Genomic DNA, 16393 nt, shown 5'->3' with positions numbered 1-16393 from the left:
TTTAAATAACACAAAAATACTGTGCTACTGAATTTAGACCAGGTTTTTGTTGGTCAATGGTGCAGTCTATTAGCCTGACAAGCCAGACCCACATCAAGATGTTTGGTCTGGAAACTCACCATTGACAGCTCAATCCGAGGGGCGAGATAAACGGTTGTCTTTCAAACTCCCTCTGCACACGATAGGATAGCGCTACACCAACCAGAGCAACGAAGGTAAAACGGAGCTCGTTGATAGATTAAACATTCACCGTGTCCGGTCGGCAAAACTCAGAACACATCTCCCCTTCTTAAGAATGACTTCAGTGCCGTTCTTTGTTCTTTTCTCAGAGAAAAGCTTAACTCCAAGTCTTCCAGAGTCGCGGTCAAAGATGATTCGAAAGACCGCCGTTCACCAGTTTCTGTGTTTACTAGAAGCACGCAAATGCAACTCGGCCGTCGTCATTATGGCCCCGCCCACCGACTCTATACACGATGTGATTGGCCCGGCAAGAGTTTGGCGTTTATAGCTCAGAAGTGTATTGAGAGTTGCTAGACGATACTCACGGGCAGATTAGATTTGCTGCCGCTTGGGTGCGTCTAGATTTCTAGGCTAGCAGTCTATTTAAGTTGCCTCAAAATACAGGACATGAAAATGATAACTGCGTCAGAAAACTAGCAGAAAACCTGCCACCGCATTATGACGGGTATATGATAGGGCTCTGAATTTTCTAAACGCATGTTACTGATCTTATTGTAAACAGTTATTGTACACATCCCTGCATGATTCATTACAAATCAAAATGTCAACTTTATCTTGCGGTGAAATAACGGGAAATCATGGTCCCATGACTCCCATCCAACATTTTTTGACAATCCATTTTACATATACATCACAATATTGTAGAAAATATCTGTCACTACTTCATCAAGTAAACGTTTTTGTTTGGAGGCCAGCTGGTCTCCTAGTATGACTAGATGAAAAGTGTCCAAAAACCCTCTAAAACCAGCCACAAACCAGACTGGTAAACCAACTGAGACATTAAACTAGCTTGAGCAGTTTCTTTCAGTAGGGAGAGGCGAAACAAGAGACTCTAGTGGGCTAGTTTTGAGTTCTCTGTCTACATTGTGAAGAGGTTGTGTATGTGCTGACTCATGGCAAACGCAATATCACAAGGCCGCCTCATATTTGCAATGAAAGCGTAAAGAAAAGATGTGATGAAACAGAACAAGCTGTCATTCCGCAGTACTAAGCGCTGGGATAGTTTGACAGCACTAAACTGCAACACCAATCCATAGAGCCATTCATTATGCTGACGTCGATTATGACCGTGAAAAGAAGGAGGAAGGGATGGAGATATGGAAGAAAAGGAGGAGAAGGAGGGATATAAAGATCCTGCGGAAAGTGATTATTAATTCATTGTGAATGGCGATGCATGTTTATGCTTCATACTTTACATATGTTTGGACTCGTCACTTTTTTTCTTTGGGAATAAAAATGGGGATCTACTCTAAGCTGGATATATTCAATGTTAAGCCACAGTTTATTTGATTTGATTTATTTGTTTGTTGATTGCATCATCTCTGGATGTGTCAGTGGCTATCGCCAACCTCCATTAATCTCCCTTTCATCCCTTAGCTCTGCAATGCTGAGACAGATTTTCACAAAGGAGGTTCTCTCCTTCCACAGAAGCTTTGATCTGAGCCTCCCCACCTTCTCTGGTGGATAACAGAATGAGATGGATTGGAGTCATAATAGGACCAGAAGAACCAATGAAATATATAGCGGCTTCATAGTTGCGGCCCATGTCCGCAGATGGTCTATTCCCATCAATGGTCTGAACACTGAGATGCAGGATATAGATTTCAGACTGATTTTATGATCCAACGTTGAATGGCGAGTGTCAGAAAAGGTTCTCCGTTGTGAGACCGTTCCTGTCAATATTTAATGGACTGAATCTCCACTCCTCTGAGAGTGAAGGCAGACAGACAGTTAGAGTGAGAGTGAGAGCAAGCAAAACACTTTCTTTGATGAAGTGGGGCAGGTCCCATCATTAGTGGCCATCCTGTGTGCGAAGCTCCATGCCGCGGGGACGTGATTAAATCAGACCTAGCAAGACAGCTTTAAAGAGGCATGAACAAGCAGCTACTTTCCAACATAGTAAACATTCAGCGTTTACTGAAAAAGAATCCGAGCTCTGTCGTCTCTCTCTGATTAGCCCGTCATTTATAGCCCAGCTGATTTGCTCCGCTTCATTATATTTTGTGGTTTGGAAATACATTCAACATGCATTTTTAATTTGTCTTAGCATTTGCGTAAAGTGCATTGCTTCCCCCCTTTAGTGGAAAAGGGTAGACGCCTTAATTTGTTTAAAAAGCCAACAAATAAACAGATTGGACATTTACTACAGTATGGTCACAAAATGACTATGATTAAGCAAAATCTTTGTTGGAAAAAGCTCACAGTGGTGTCCAGAAAAGGCACTGACGACTCTAAGTTTTTTAAACAGGCTGAGCAACCATTACAGAGAACAAATTAGCTGCATGAAAATTGCGCCTTCTGAATGCATCAACACAACCAGTGATGCGGGATGCAAATAATATGTCTTACTGCACTTTGAGGGGGACTTGAGCCCTCGGTGGAGATGCAGTCTAACATAATCCTTTCTTTATGATGCCAAGTGAAGTAATGTGACTGGTCTACACAATGACTCCACACAACCCTGCGCATTTATGAAACCATAAACTTAACATTCATAATAGAAACATTGGGAAACTCCTAAGCCTCTGAAGCAAGCATGTCCAAATGGAGTGGAGTTGAGAAACCAGTTGGGCAATTTTGTGTTTACACATGTGGATGAACAAATCAATTCCTGCTAACCTTTCTTAGTTATGTTGATAGCTTGATCCCTTGGAGTCCTGATCCAGATTAAGGAGAAGAAAAGTATGATTGTTGAATTTCGAGTTACTTTATGCTTCATTTCTGAGCCTATCCGAAAATGGCATAATGGCAAAAACATCATGAAACTCAAAGAACTTCAAACTCAGCCACAAAACCGCTTCAAAATGGGAGCCAGGTCTAGCAGCAAACCCTAGGGTTGGCATAGAGAACTGTAGGACAAAGAAAAATGGGGGAGGCAAAGCACATTTTAGGTAGATTTGAAAAGGCCTATTGTTTTTGAGCATATACAATAAAGTGGTTTGGAAGAATTGGCCAAAGCACAAAGACCTATTTCAGTAAAGGCAACTTAGTAGCATCTAAGAGTCTGTTTTCTGTTGGCAGTCGTGATGAACTTAGATTGCCCTGATGCTTGAAAAACTAGCTCAGATGAATTGCCTAATCCTCTGTCTACCCCTCACATATGTTGTTAAATCATTGTGGACTAGTTTGTCAAGACAATGGAATGAAGAAAAACTCAAGAGCAAGCAATCCATCATTTTTATACATGCTCTCTAAACTACAGGGAGGCTTTCCTTATTCACCCTGAAACAAAGTGACATTGACGCAAAAAAAAAAAAAAAAAAAAACAGGTGAATAAATCTAATCGCAATCCACACAGGAATAATGTATACAGGGACTATGACTGTCAAAAACTATGGATCAAACAGAAATGTTTGATGTAGTTAGTTTTTCAACCCACAAATGTGCTGTCAATCCTCATGCAACATTCAAGAAGCCCTTCTCAATAGAATTCAGCTTTAAAATGTATTTTAAATTGTAAAAATACACATTCACAATATATTTTTACTGTATCTTTAATCAATAGACAGAAGGTATATATTGACGGCACTTTCCTGCCGGAACACAACCCTCAGCCGGACTGAGAGGCAGAAGAGCCGCTGCGTGATTGGATTTAATAGGTTAAAACTGCGAAAAGGCGGGTAAAATAAACAATTATCAGCTTAAACTAAAGTTTGGACTTGATATAAGTGTTCCTTACAACTTACCAAAGATCCAGTGATGCATGCCAATTCAGTGATTGACATGCAGCCAGGATTGTGTTTCCTGACATTTATATGAGCCTGATTTCAACGCTGTGGAAGTACAAAGCCAATTTGCCTGTGGAGGCTTTCTATAGGTCTAAGTCCTGGGGATTACTTATGTCGATGTTATTATACATATAGTCATATCGTCCAGCCCGTCATATATGATCAGTGTTTACTTTAAAACATCCAATCATGCAGAATATAAAATGTTAAAATTTTTACTAATGAGTTGCCAATACAATATATAACAACACAATAGTTTAAGGCTTGGTTGTGTTTATGGGCCACAGTATAACATGCCTTAATTCTTTTTTTTTTTTAAACGCCATATTTTTCTTATTTTTTACCTTTATTCCACACCGCTGTCTCCACTGTCATTTGAACGGCTCATTTGCTTCCTGCTTCTATAAAGCCCATCCTGCCGAAAAAACGCAATGGTCTTAGATTGGTTAGATGGCCAAATGTAGTTTCATGTATTTTTATTGTCTGAAGTGCCAAGCACAGGTTGTCCGGAAACACCATGGCTCTTACCATTACGGGCAGAAGTCACATCTGGGGCAGTGTTTGTGTTAATAGCAAGTGTTTATGATGTCATCAATCTCATTGTAGTCCAAACTGGCCGTTTTTGTAGGCAATAAACAGCCATAACTTTAAAAGACAATATCTCAGTTTGCATTAAACTTTCAGGGCGGTAACTTTGCAGATACTGTTTATGCTCAAGCAGCAACATTTCCCACTAACTAAAGTTAAAAAAGTGAAATCGCATGCAACCACCCCTTTAACATATTGAAAAAATAAAAACTGCAAATCCACGGTCCAGTTGTTTCTGTGAATTGCAGTGATCCTTTTGCTTCACTTTTCTGTAGCTTTAGGCCATGAGTAAATACCTCAAGATTTCTTGTCAAATCTATTTGTAGAGTCAATCACAAAGCTCTTTCAAAAGGGTTCTGTGTGTTTTTTGCGGCATTCACGCTGAAAAACAATGCTGCCGTCAAATCTTTTTGCCACTCCACATAACCGCAGACACTCCGGACGACGGTGACATCACGTGCATAGCATACCCTCTATAAATTCAGCCTTAGTATAGTGAGCATAAGAGACTTTTTCCCAAAAGAGAAAATACTCCAAACTTCTGAACAGTAGTATACAGTATATACACAATCGCAGTCCCACACACACACAAACACACACAACACACACACATGCTAGGTTAGACTCGAGTATCTCCATGACCCTGCTTAAGTGAGGTCCAGAGTTGCTGTTTACCACCGTAAGGTATGATTGGATGCTAGTTTCCTGAACCCTAGCATGGGAAGTGAGAGTGCTGGTAAACCAGTTAAGTTTTACTAGAGAACACCATGTCTATGCTGGTCCACAAGCTGGATGGTGGGGGTGGGGGTGGTGGTGGGGTGTCCTATTACATCATAAATGAAATGGAAACAACTGCACAGTTTCCATGTTGCCCCAGACAAATGTCACTAACACACCACCTGCAAATCTTCAAAACGCTCACTATAACCCAAACATTCTGTTGCTAAGAATTTATCCATGGTCCTTTATCATTACAGACGAAATTACAATGCATTTATGGATACTTACTTACACGTCGTTCATTTTCACAAACAATGATTTCTTAAATGCTTAAGTCTCTTTCGCTGCAAGGAAGTGAAGATGCCTGCTCACTTCATCAACATACAGTATACTCCCACGCTCGATTTCAGTCATGGATACATCTTTTCATTTATCAAAGACGTATGCGAGTTGTTATGCGACTCTACAGCAGTTTGTGTTGGCGTTGCTTCAATACAGTTAATCTATTGAAAAACTGGAGAAGCTGCATTGCTAGAAAAAAAAAAAGAGTTTTGCAGTACGCAAACTTTTTTCTTTGCCCTCCCTAAAAAGTCAAAGTCAAACCATCTATTGAGAGATTTCTGACTGAAAGAAAAGGCTTTGAAGTGGAGTGAAAGCGTTTTCCTTTTGATCTGTGTTGAATCGCTAAATACGTGTCAGTGTGGACATTTGTTCTAACACGCTGGAGATCCAAACAGAGATGAGCCTGTTGAAAGAGAACTTTAAAAAAAAAAAAAACGCAATCCTTTCTGGAAAAACCAAGTTTTCTACACATTTCTCTGCAAGCACTGCCATATAACCCCATACATCACTGACGTTTGTCATTAAAGGGAAAAATGATACATCAAGAATAAAGCTAGCTTTTGTTTTAAAGTATGTGTGACTTGAAGGAACTGTCTCAAAAGTAATAATAAACAGAAACGTTTCAGTCATGGACTGTACCAGAGACAGTGACCGAGTTCAAGACAAAGGCAGAGAGACCGAGAGCTGGGCAAGAAATCAGAGAGATGGAAAGGATACTCTCCGTCCCACAGGACGGGAGATAATGAGTTCCTTCTACGCAGTTAGTTTTCCTAATTTCATAAACGTTTAATTGATTAAATGCTCCTGCGACATCCAGACAATATTTCATTATGGTCATGTGAACATGCGTTATAAAGGTTAAAGTCGACTGTTCTGCCAATAACTGAATCGGCCTGCTGAGATAAGCCTCCGTTTGAGCCCACAGTCGTCTGTCTTAATTTAGCAGGAAGACGCCTGAGAAAGGTTGGAATAGTACAAGTGATGAAAATATTATCTCAAAGGTTTTGTAGCTATGAAAGAAATGAACTCACATTCAGTATGCAACTAAAAAATGTGGCAATAGCTTAAAGGGCTTCTTAGGATCGGAATCAATTAATGAAACTGTTAATTAATATTCTAAAGAATACAATAGAAGAGTAAATTAGATGTATGAAGAAAGAGAGAAAACAAACTGCATTGGTTTTTACCAACTGACCCTTTGCTATTATTGACCAATCTTACCATAGCAACTATTTCTGTTCGCTTTAAATTCAGCATGAAATAAATTTCATAAAAAGAGATACTGTTCCCTAAACATGGGGCATGAGGCAGAACACACATAAGCAAAATATACTGTGGGCTTCAACTAGGCATCTAAACAGTCAAATAGCCTACACACAAAATTACAAAATGCCGTTTTGCTGTGTATCCTGTAAACGCAGTCAGTTAAGTCTTAAATTAAAGTAAACAGTTGAAAAAGACAACTGTATATGAACAGTATAACAGTACACTCAATCCGTGCAGTAGAGACCTGCACTCCGGCGGAACTACTGCGGGACTCGTGGGACCCAACGCAATAGTGTGTGGCACGGAACTAGATTTGATGGCGAAGTGAGGATGCAGGCAGTAAGGTTAGTCATGTGTGTGCGGGTTGCAGGATAATAAAAAGATTCTTGGGACTCTCGCAAAATATAACTAAATATAAAACATCTAAAACAAGTTTTAAAAAAGGTTTTCTATTCATAATGTTTTTGCAAGGCTGTACAATGTAGCCAATCATAGACATATCAGTCGCTCCAGGATTTCGCGGGCCTTTTTTGTGATTGTTGCGGCCTAAAATGCCTGATGTTGCGGCCACTTTTCGTAAAAGTTGCGATGAAAGTTGCAATGTTTTTCGGCATTTGTTTTTCTAGGTTAAAACGACAAAGGTAGATACATTTTTACTTAAAGTGCTCATTATGCTTTTTTGCTTTTTCCCTGTTCTTTATTGTGTTATAATATCTTTTTTATGTTATAGGTTTACAAAGTGAAAAAGCCCAAAATGCACCCCAAAGGGACTTACCATGTCCCACAGAAAACACTGTTAACCATCTGCTCTATTGAAGTCCAGCCTTTACTTGAAAGACAAATGTACTCACTTTGTAACACACATTATAATACTTGCCTACACTGTAAAAAAAAGAGGCAAATTTTGAACTTTTGCAGTACAATTGACTTGGATGTACTAGTTATTTCAACTTAAATTATGTTAAACTGACTTTAAAAAATAAGTTACATCTTTTATAACCAATAAAAAAGTTTAACATTTCTTAACTTATTTTGATGAGTTAAAACAATGTAAAAACCTATGTTGTCATAACTTATTGAACATCAACATATATTTTTTTACAGTGTAGCTGCTAGCATGGAACACCCTCATAATCTATTTGAATCATTAACTGATTACAAATTAAAAAGGATATTGATAAGGAGAACAAAACTAACCTTTAGTAACCTTATAAAAGGCAAAACAAACTATTTAAAGACATAGTAAAATAAAACAAAGCTTTATTTTTAAACAAGATCTGCGCCAGCAAAACTTTAAATGTCCACCCACCTAAAGAAAAGTTTAATCGAAAGCAAATAATGTCTGATTATATAAAAATCGAATCAAAAGCAGAGATGTATAGAGATAAGTCTGCAACAACACTGATTTAGAAAACACTTGTTTATTAAGTTTACCTCTTTATTTTTTTATGACATACAGAAGAGCTATTTTTAGCCTATACTTTTGCTGAAAAAAGCTATATTTCTCCATGCACCCAGTATTTCAACATAAATATGTTGAAAACTAACGTCAATTACTTCTCTGACCCCTGTTTCATACCGCAAGCGTGAGCAGTGCATGAGCTGCACGTCAGCGTAACTACACCGTGACTGCAGCTGCAGACGCGCGAGAGTATTCACACTGGAAGCGTTGGTGCAGCATCACAGCAGCGGCTCCCACAATGATAGAGCCTATAGCTGTCTGAGTATTACATACTAAACTAAAATAATTTTTATTATATTTTCTAGCTAGCTTACTTTACTTTTTATAATACTTTCACCCAAACTGAACAATTAAAACAAGTTTAAATGGGTAAATCTTCTACAGATGATTTTTATTCTTCGTTTTCTTTAATGACATCCAGTTATTGTTAAAACACACCACATGTGCTTTTTGTGTGCATTTTGAGCACTTTTTTGGGATATTATATTTATTTTGTCCATCAAAAGTGTGCTTTCACTTTACACCGTGACTGCAGCGGCAGACTGAGAGCCTCTACCTGTTTGAGTATTAAATACTAAACTAAACTAAAATTTTATATATTTTCTGGCTAGCTTACTTTACTTTTTATAATACTTTCACCCAAACTGAATAATTAAAAAAAGTTTAAATTGGTAGATCTTCAACAGATCTTTTCTGACATACTCCAGTTATTGTTCACATACACTACACGTGCTTACTGTGTGCATTTAAGGCATTTTTTTGTGTGAAATCATATTTATTTAGTCCATTAAAAGTGTGCTTTCACTTTAATTGAGCGTCAGGTGCGTCAGCAGCACAGCAAAAATAGGCTCGCCACCGAAAGCCCCGCTTCACTGCTGCTCACGCAACGCTCCTGCTTGACGCTCACACGATTCTCCTGCTGCCGGTGTGAATGCACTCATTAACATGGGCGCCGGAAAAAATACGCACTGCTCACGCGCCGCTCACGATTGCGGAGTGAAACGGCCGTGAGGCAAATGTGCCGTTTTCCGCTCAAGAATGCCCTCTGGTTTTCAGTATGAATTAAAAACCTTTGGGTAATCAATAATAAGAAAATAATAATTAATACATTTTAAAACTTAATAAACTTAAAAAATTATAAATTTATTGGACAATCCATGTTTTTCTTCAATATACAGGAGTTTTTTTTCCCCCACAGTGGATGCACAAGAGGTTCATATTTCATATTAAAGACATACTTTAAGAAAATGATATCACAGATAAACAACACGCACACACACACACACACATATATATATATATATTAGGCGCGCTCAGAGCTGTCATATATCACAACTTCTTAGTGTTTTTTACAACCACTTACTGTTTATTTTAGGTTTCAAACTTATAAATTTACATAAGTACTAAAAAAAAAAAAAAATACATTTAGAGTTTGTAAAATACACACTGATGTGTGTAATAATCCTTTCCATTATAATTCGACACGTTTTATTCATATCAGATACACATTGTGTAAGTAACTTCAATGTTTACTCTATTCTATTCCCACCCAGTTCACCAGCCACTTACTTTTAAGTATTTTGGGAGAAATGGATCAATTCACATGTTGTAAACATAGAGGTTGTAAATCCAACAGATCTGATTCTCTGAACTGCGTCTGCGGCACAAACTAACACGGCGGCGCCCATCACGCATACAGCTCAACTAACGCAATTGTTATAAAGGTGTTTAAACAATATACTTCCACTTGCATGTATTTGACAATCGGAATATCAGATATTTCATGCCATAGCTAACACATTTGTGAATATTCTGAATAAAAATAAAAAAAGACATAAAAGCAGATCATCATTCCTTCCGCGCTGTTGCTGCTGCGGTGTGTCACGTGACAAGCAATGACGCGTCACCATGGAAATCCCCCCCCCCCCCCACGAATATAGTTCCCATGTCCCTGGTAGTGTGTGTGCGCTGGCTTTAGCGGTGTATTCAAGGGCACTCGTAAAACTGATGTTTATTGTGACTTCCAGAGTTGTATGCAGGGCGAGCGCGGAGAAGGGAAATCTATATCGTTTTATCTATATTTTGTTGCTTTTTTCGATAGTAATATCTTGAAAGTTCATATCTAGATATAGATACGATAACGATATATCGTTCAGCCCTACACACTAGCTAAAGTTGGAAAAGTGACTTTGTGTTTTACCACCCCTTTAAGCATCTAAAGGCATGAACTGAAAATGCACCGAACTGAACACGCGCTGTGAATGACTATCACTGACACGATTACCTTAGCTCTCATCACTCATTCAGCTCATTCATCACGATGAATGTAATCTGACTCCTGCTGTGTTTGTGCTGACACTCGCTCTGCGGCTCACTCATTATATTGAACAGACACCTTTAGTTTTTAATTGTAGTGTCTGTTCTCCAACTGAACTGATTTGATGAAAATTAACGTGGTGGGAAAGTGATCTAGTAATCCAGTAGCGGCGGTTTGGGAGTGTCCTCACAGGGCAGCGAAGCCCTGCAATGCAAACAATTGCATTCTGGGAATTGTTGTCCTTTATCCCCATGAGACAAAATACATTTTCTGTATTTTCTCAGACTAGAAGGCACCAAATTCAAAAATAATTTCACATTTCTACTACATTAATGACCTAGTTTAAATACAGATTGATCTTCCCAGTGCTGAAGCCCTTTAAGATATAATCCACTCACGTGCTTGGTTTTATGTTAAATTACTTGAAACTATTTCATGGACATACAGAAAAAAATCTAGAGAGATGGTAACATATATTTTTGCAGGACAGAATCCTGTGGGAGCAGGACAGAAAAATCCACCAGGCAGGGCTCTATCGTGGAGCTCTTAAAGAGACAGTATCCTAATAAATATGCTGCAGTCTTTTTTGTAATCAAACAACAAAAGACAAGGATGAAATCACTCACTGCTCTTGATTGAATAACTTTTGTCGTTTTTAGTGAAGTTCTAAACGTAATTTAGGGAGGAGCGAGCCCATCTAATCTTCCAATGAACAGCCAACAACCAGAGTACATAAACAAACATACGTACATCAAGTCAGAGATGTTCCAGCAGCATCCCACCACCTCCCCAAACCACCTTTATCTTAGGTACCTTGCCCTATAATCATTTAGTCACTGTGGGGGTATATCACAGCTCGAGTTAAGGCTGCTTCATCAAGCCCCTCATCAGTAGACAGCAAGCCAAATAAGCTTAACCTAAATAAGATTATGTGGGTAAACAAACTCAATAAATAAGGATTATTATATATTTAACATATACAGCAGTTATTTAACATTTGATTACTTTATTTGTTTTCTATTGTAGGTTATTATCTGTATACTGTTAACTTCCTGAACAACCTAAAGCACTGTTCTTTTTTTTCTGTCAGTTTTATTTGTAATTAGTTTCTTTTTTTCTTATTATATTGCAGTTTGCAGACTGTTTATTTTTCTTCTGGAACTGTTTTTAGGACTTTTTACTTAACCAAGTATTTATTTTTGTTAAAATATAGACAAATGTTAAATTTCACTGATATTTAAAGTAATGACATTTAAAAAATAAAATCTGAAATAAAAGACATTTTGATCATATCACCCACCAAGAGTTGTTAAATAATCATGATTTCAATACAGACCCAAATAAACATGATTATGATGTTTGCCATTATCAAGTAGCCCTAATGTAAATGTTTAAAATATCTAAAACCCACTAGAAAAATATGAATGTTATATATTTTGCTGACTTGTGTATTTTATCTCAAATATTACTAGTAGTAGTGTAACACCCTGTGTCATTGTGTCACCTGTCAATGACATCATACCCACGTAAACCTCGATTTCTGGTTTTACTTAGAAACCATTAATGTTTTAATATATGATGCGTTTTGCAACTGAGAAATACCTTTGTGAACTAAAACAAATCATTGTTATAGCTTAAAACTGTTAGTCTTATTGTTTGAATCTTTAGTTTTCTTGATTTAGCGCAAGTGACTAACATAACATAATCAGAAAGAGATTTATTTGTACTAAAAGTAATGCAGTACACATTTTCAAATAAAGTGACCTGGCTGCATGAGTGGTAATTCAGCACTTGCTGGCTGTTTCATTAGAATTAAATCCAATAATGTGAATTTAAGTTATCAAACATAACTAACAAATTTTAAGTACCGGGAAGAAGGAGACAGACATAAAGGTGCCCTAGAATGAGTTGAAACAATATTTTAAGTTGTTCTCTGATATCTACATAGTAGATGTGGCTTATTTAAGGGGCACAAATTGTCCAGATATGGTTTTACAGATCCATTTACAACCCTAGAAATTGTCCCTAGAATGAAATGGCAAATAAGGCAAAAGCTGTTTTTGCCTTTTTTGGATAATTAGTAATGTGGAGTTCTGGTCTGATTGGGGTTTCCACTACTCACAGTGACAGCAAACACATCTCTACTGTCCGGCATGACAATAAAGACACTAGGCATCCAACCATATGATTTTACAATGATAGCTTCTTCACTTTGAATAACTAACTCTAAACAGTGAACTGGGTAGAGCGTAAATATGTTTGTACAGTACCGTTTGACAGTAGAGTAGGGCAGCGGTGGGGGAAGTGCCCCCACGAAGGCGATTTCTAATTGTATACCGGAGGCGATTTAACCAACCAAACGCGATTTCTACAGAGGGGAACCCAGTAGCAAATTTAATCAGAAATGGTTACGACAGTCAAAAAGTGGACAAAATCACTACATACTGCTTGCAGGAATATAGCTGGAATTGCCCTTTTTCAGTATCAGATGCTGAGCGAAGCCTGCTTGATATTGTCCCAGGTTAGAAAAACTGTCCGTGGTGAAATGGGCAGAGCAAACTAACAACTTTGAATTAAATTGTTGCAGTATTGCCTGTTGACTGTTTTGTTCAGTGGGAAGGGTATGAAAAGTCCTTACATCCCCTGCACAGCCTGGAACATAACATTTATTTCCATGATCTGCCATTTTCACTACCCTTACTTGACGCTTGTTTCTTCACAATGATTCGGCTGTGCAATTCCACCACCAAAATAAAATGCAATTTACCTATTAATTTCAGCAGATGTATAAAGCCTAATCAATTAATAAAGCACAATCAATTTTTACCACTACATTCATTTTACAGAAAAATCACAGAAACTGTAATGTTTTTATAACTTTGCCAACGTAACTTAGCAAACTGTCAATGTTAACATACACAACAGTACATTGACAGTCCAGTCAGCATTAAGGATACTTTAAATGTGTAACTTAAACGTAATATATGATGTTCTTAAGCAAACCACATAATTCTCCAAACACACATAATCTCAGCTGACAGGCCACACTTGAACCAATTGTTTTTGAATAACACAAACCTGAAGTTATCCATTCCTCTACATAAACACGGCCTGCCTCTGTGAGGTATTTCTTGGAGCGCAACAAAGAGCTTTCTGTGTAACCTCAAGTGCCAAAAGCAATATTTTCATGTGGAAGCCATACCTGTCCTCTGATTTCCTGTCTTATGTAAGATATCCTTATACACAAGATAAGACTGGTCTGTGTTGAAAAAGAGAGAGCATGATGATTTAAAGCATTCTGATGTAGCTGACTAAGCTCCATTAAAAGTGTTGATGGTTAAAGAACACCATATTTATGCAATGAAAGAGACTGCTGCACAGTGCACAGGGCCACATGCACATACATTTAATAAAAGTGTCCATGACTCTCTAAAGTACACAAGGAACTCTTCTAGAGCGTACAAATCTATAATGCTCTTCTGGTCTAGTCTTCTCATTTATGGTACACCGCAGATATTAAGAGAGACCTCGGTTAAGCATTAACGTTACTGCTCTCTGGGGAAGGAAAACCAGTGGGTGGGTGGAGGCTCAAGATTAAATGAAAGATTTGCTCCCAAGAATGAAACGTTTCAAACACCGTCGCTAGATCGGCAAATCTGACAGACTATAAGGCGACAGTAGCGGAGAGTTTCACAAAGAGGCTCTTTCAGATCCATTTTATTTTCCCGCGGTTTTCAACAGAAGTTTTGACGCTGTCTGTCATGACTTTGGCGCCACAGCCCGGTTACTGGAGCCAGAGCTCCGTTCCCACTAACGCGAGGGAAGAGCAAAACGTTTATATAATACTGTACTAAGCTCCTAATGAATTCAGCAGAACAAGGAGTTTACGATAATGTGCGTCTATAATATTTTATAGTTACTTTCATAAATACTTTACCCACATGTCCTCACAGTTTATTACTGGCTCAAGTTGGGTTGGCCGGTATCCTTTCCTAGTGATGGGAATCGGGAATTCGGAGTCATTCTTTGGAACTGTTAAAGATTGAATCTTGCTTGGATCAATAACCGACTAACCGAATAACCGTCTCTCTCATGACGCTAATCTTTACGTCATGAGGTCAAACGTCATTACGTGATTCCTGGCGTGGCATCCGGGCATCCCAAACTTCTACTTCTACTGGTTTTTTTTTTTTTTAAATATACGTTTTATTAATAAGATTACATTTATAAGATTCTCTGTTCAATAAATATCTCTAACGAGCCATTTCAAACGATTTGATTCATTGTGGCTTGTACTTAGTCAATTCTAACAATCAACTTCTCCTGGGTAGGCTAATAGAGACTAAAATGAACTAAAAGAGACTGTTGTTGTGAAAACTGGCTTATTTCAATGTATTTTTGATGCCACATTTAACAGAAAACAAACTAAAGAGAGGCATGCTAGTCAGGGTCATCGTTGAGGTCGGGGATCAAAAGTTCAGGAAAATTCAGCAGCTTTAAAAGAAACAGCCGACATGCTGGTAATTGTCTCCATCTAGTGGCTAAAGACAACATTAGAGGCGTTGAAGAGGCATTCAAAAGAGATCAACACTTTTAGTTTTAGGTTAATGTCTAAATGTACAATATTACCCAATTCACACAGTTAATTAAATTGAGTTCCCATACGTATATAATACTGCAACCACAGCAGAAATAAACTTTGACTTGCAACAATTTTAAGCTGCTTTATTCTCTCCCTCACTTATATTGATTATTTGCCCCAACCAAGGGAGACTGACTATATTAATATTGTAAAAGACAATAATATATAATAATATATCAATAATACAAATCATAAGGTGGATTGAACTGGCTCTTGCACACCCATCCACTTGATCCCACACCCTCCTCTCTGCTCCTTCTTTAGTCAATACAATTTTAGCAAAATTCAGTTGTACATGCTCAAAAATTGTTACAGTGGAAGTGATCCCAGAATTGTGACATACTGCAACATTTACTTTGAAAAAACATTTTTTATACAGTGGGTATGGAAAGTATTCAGACCCCCTTAAACTTCACTCTGATAGTATATTGCAGTTATTTGCTAATATCATTTAAGTTATTTATTTTTCAAAATGATTTTTCCTCATTAATGTATACACAGCACCACATATTGATAGAAAACACTGAATTATTAATGTGTCCTCCATAATCCTTAAATGGAAGATGTTTGGGACAACCAGAACCCTTCCTAGAGCTGGCCGTCTGGCCAAACTGAGCTATCGGGGGAGAAGAGCCTTGGTGAGAGAGGTAATGAAGAACCCAAAGATCAGTGTGGCTGAGCTCCAAAGATGCAGTCGGGAGATGAGAGAAAGTTGTAGAAAGTCAACCATCGCTGCAGCCCTCCATCAGTTGGGGCTTTATGGCAGAGCGCCCCAATGGAAGCCTCTCCTTAGTGCAAGACACATGAAAGACATTTGCTAAAAAAAAAAAAAAAAACACCTGACGGACTCCAAGATGGTGAAAAATAAGATTATTTGGTCTGATTAGACCAAGATAGAACTTTTTGGCCTTAATTCTAAGCGGTATGTGTGGAGAAAACCAGGCACTGCTCATCAACTGTCCAATACAGTTCCAACAGTGAAGCATGTTGGTGGCAGCATCATGCTGTGGGGTGTTTTTCAGCTGCAGGGAAAGGACAACTGGTTGCAATCGAGGGAAAGATGAATGCGGCCAAGTACAGGGATATCC

General features: G+C 38.1%; 1 protein-coding gene across 5 annotated transcripts in view; it reads right to left on the bottom strand.

Moving 5' to 3' along the window:
- Positions 1-14714, bottom strand: part of rxraa (retinoid X receptor, alpha a) — a 244571-nt gene extending 229857 nt beyond the window's left edge. For 2 of the 5 annotated variants that reach the window (XM_067424622.1, XM_067424623.1), the window contains exon 1: positions 14605-14714. The gene's annotated coding sequence lies outside the window, so the exon portion shown is untranslated. Of the gene's footprint in view, positions 1-14600 lie in introns of all 5 variants that reach the window. The other 3 variants (XM_067424628.1, XM_067424626.1, XM_067424625.1) reach the window with 3 other exon arrangements.
- Between the last annotated feature and the right edge of the window lie 1679 nt (positions 14715-16393).

Source organism: Pseudorasbora parva, chromosome 18 (assembly GCF_024679245.1).
Source record: "Pseudorasbora parva isolate DD20220531a chromosome 18, ASM2467924v1, whole genome shotgun sequence".
NCBI classification, from domain to species: Eukaryota; Metazoa; Chordata; class Actinopteri; order Cypriniformes; family Gobionidae; genus Pseudorasbora; species Pseudorasbora parva.
This window is presented reverse-complemented; position numbering and strand designations above follow the sequence as displayed.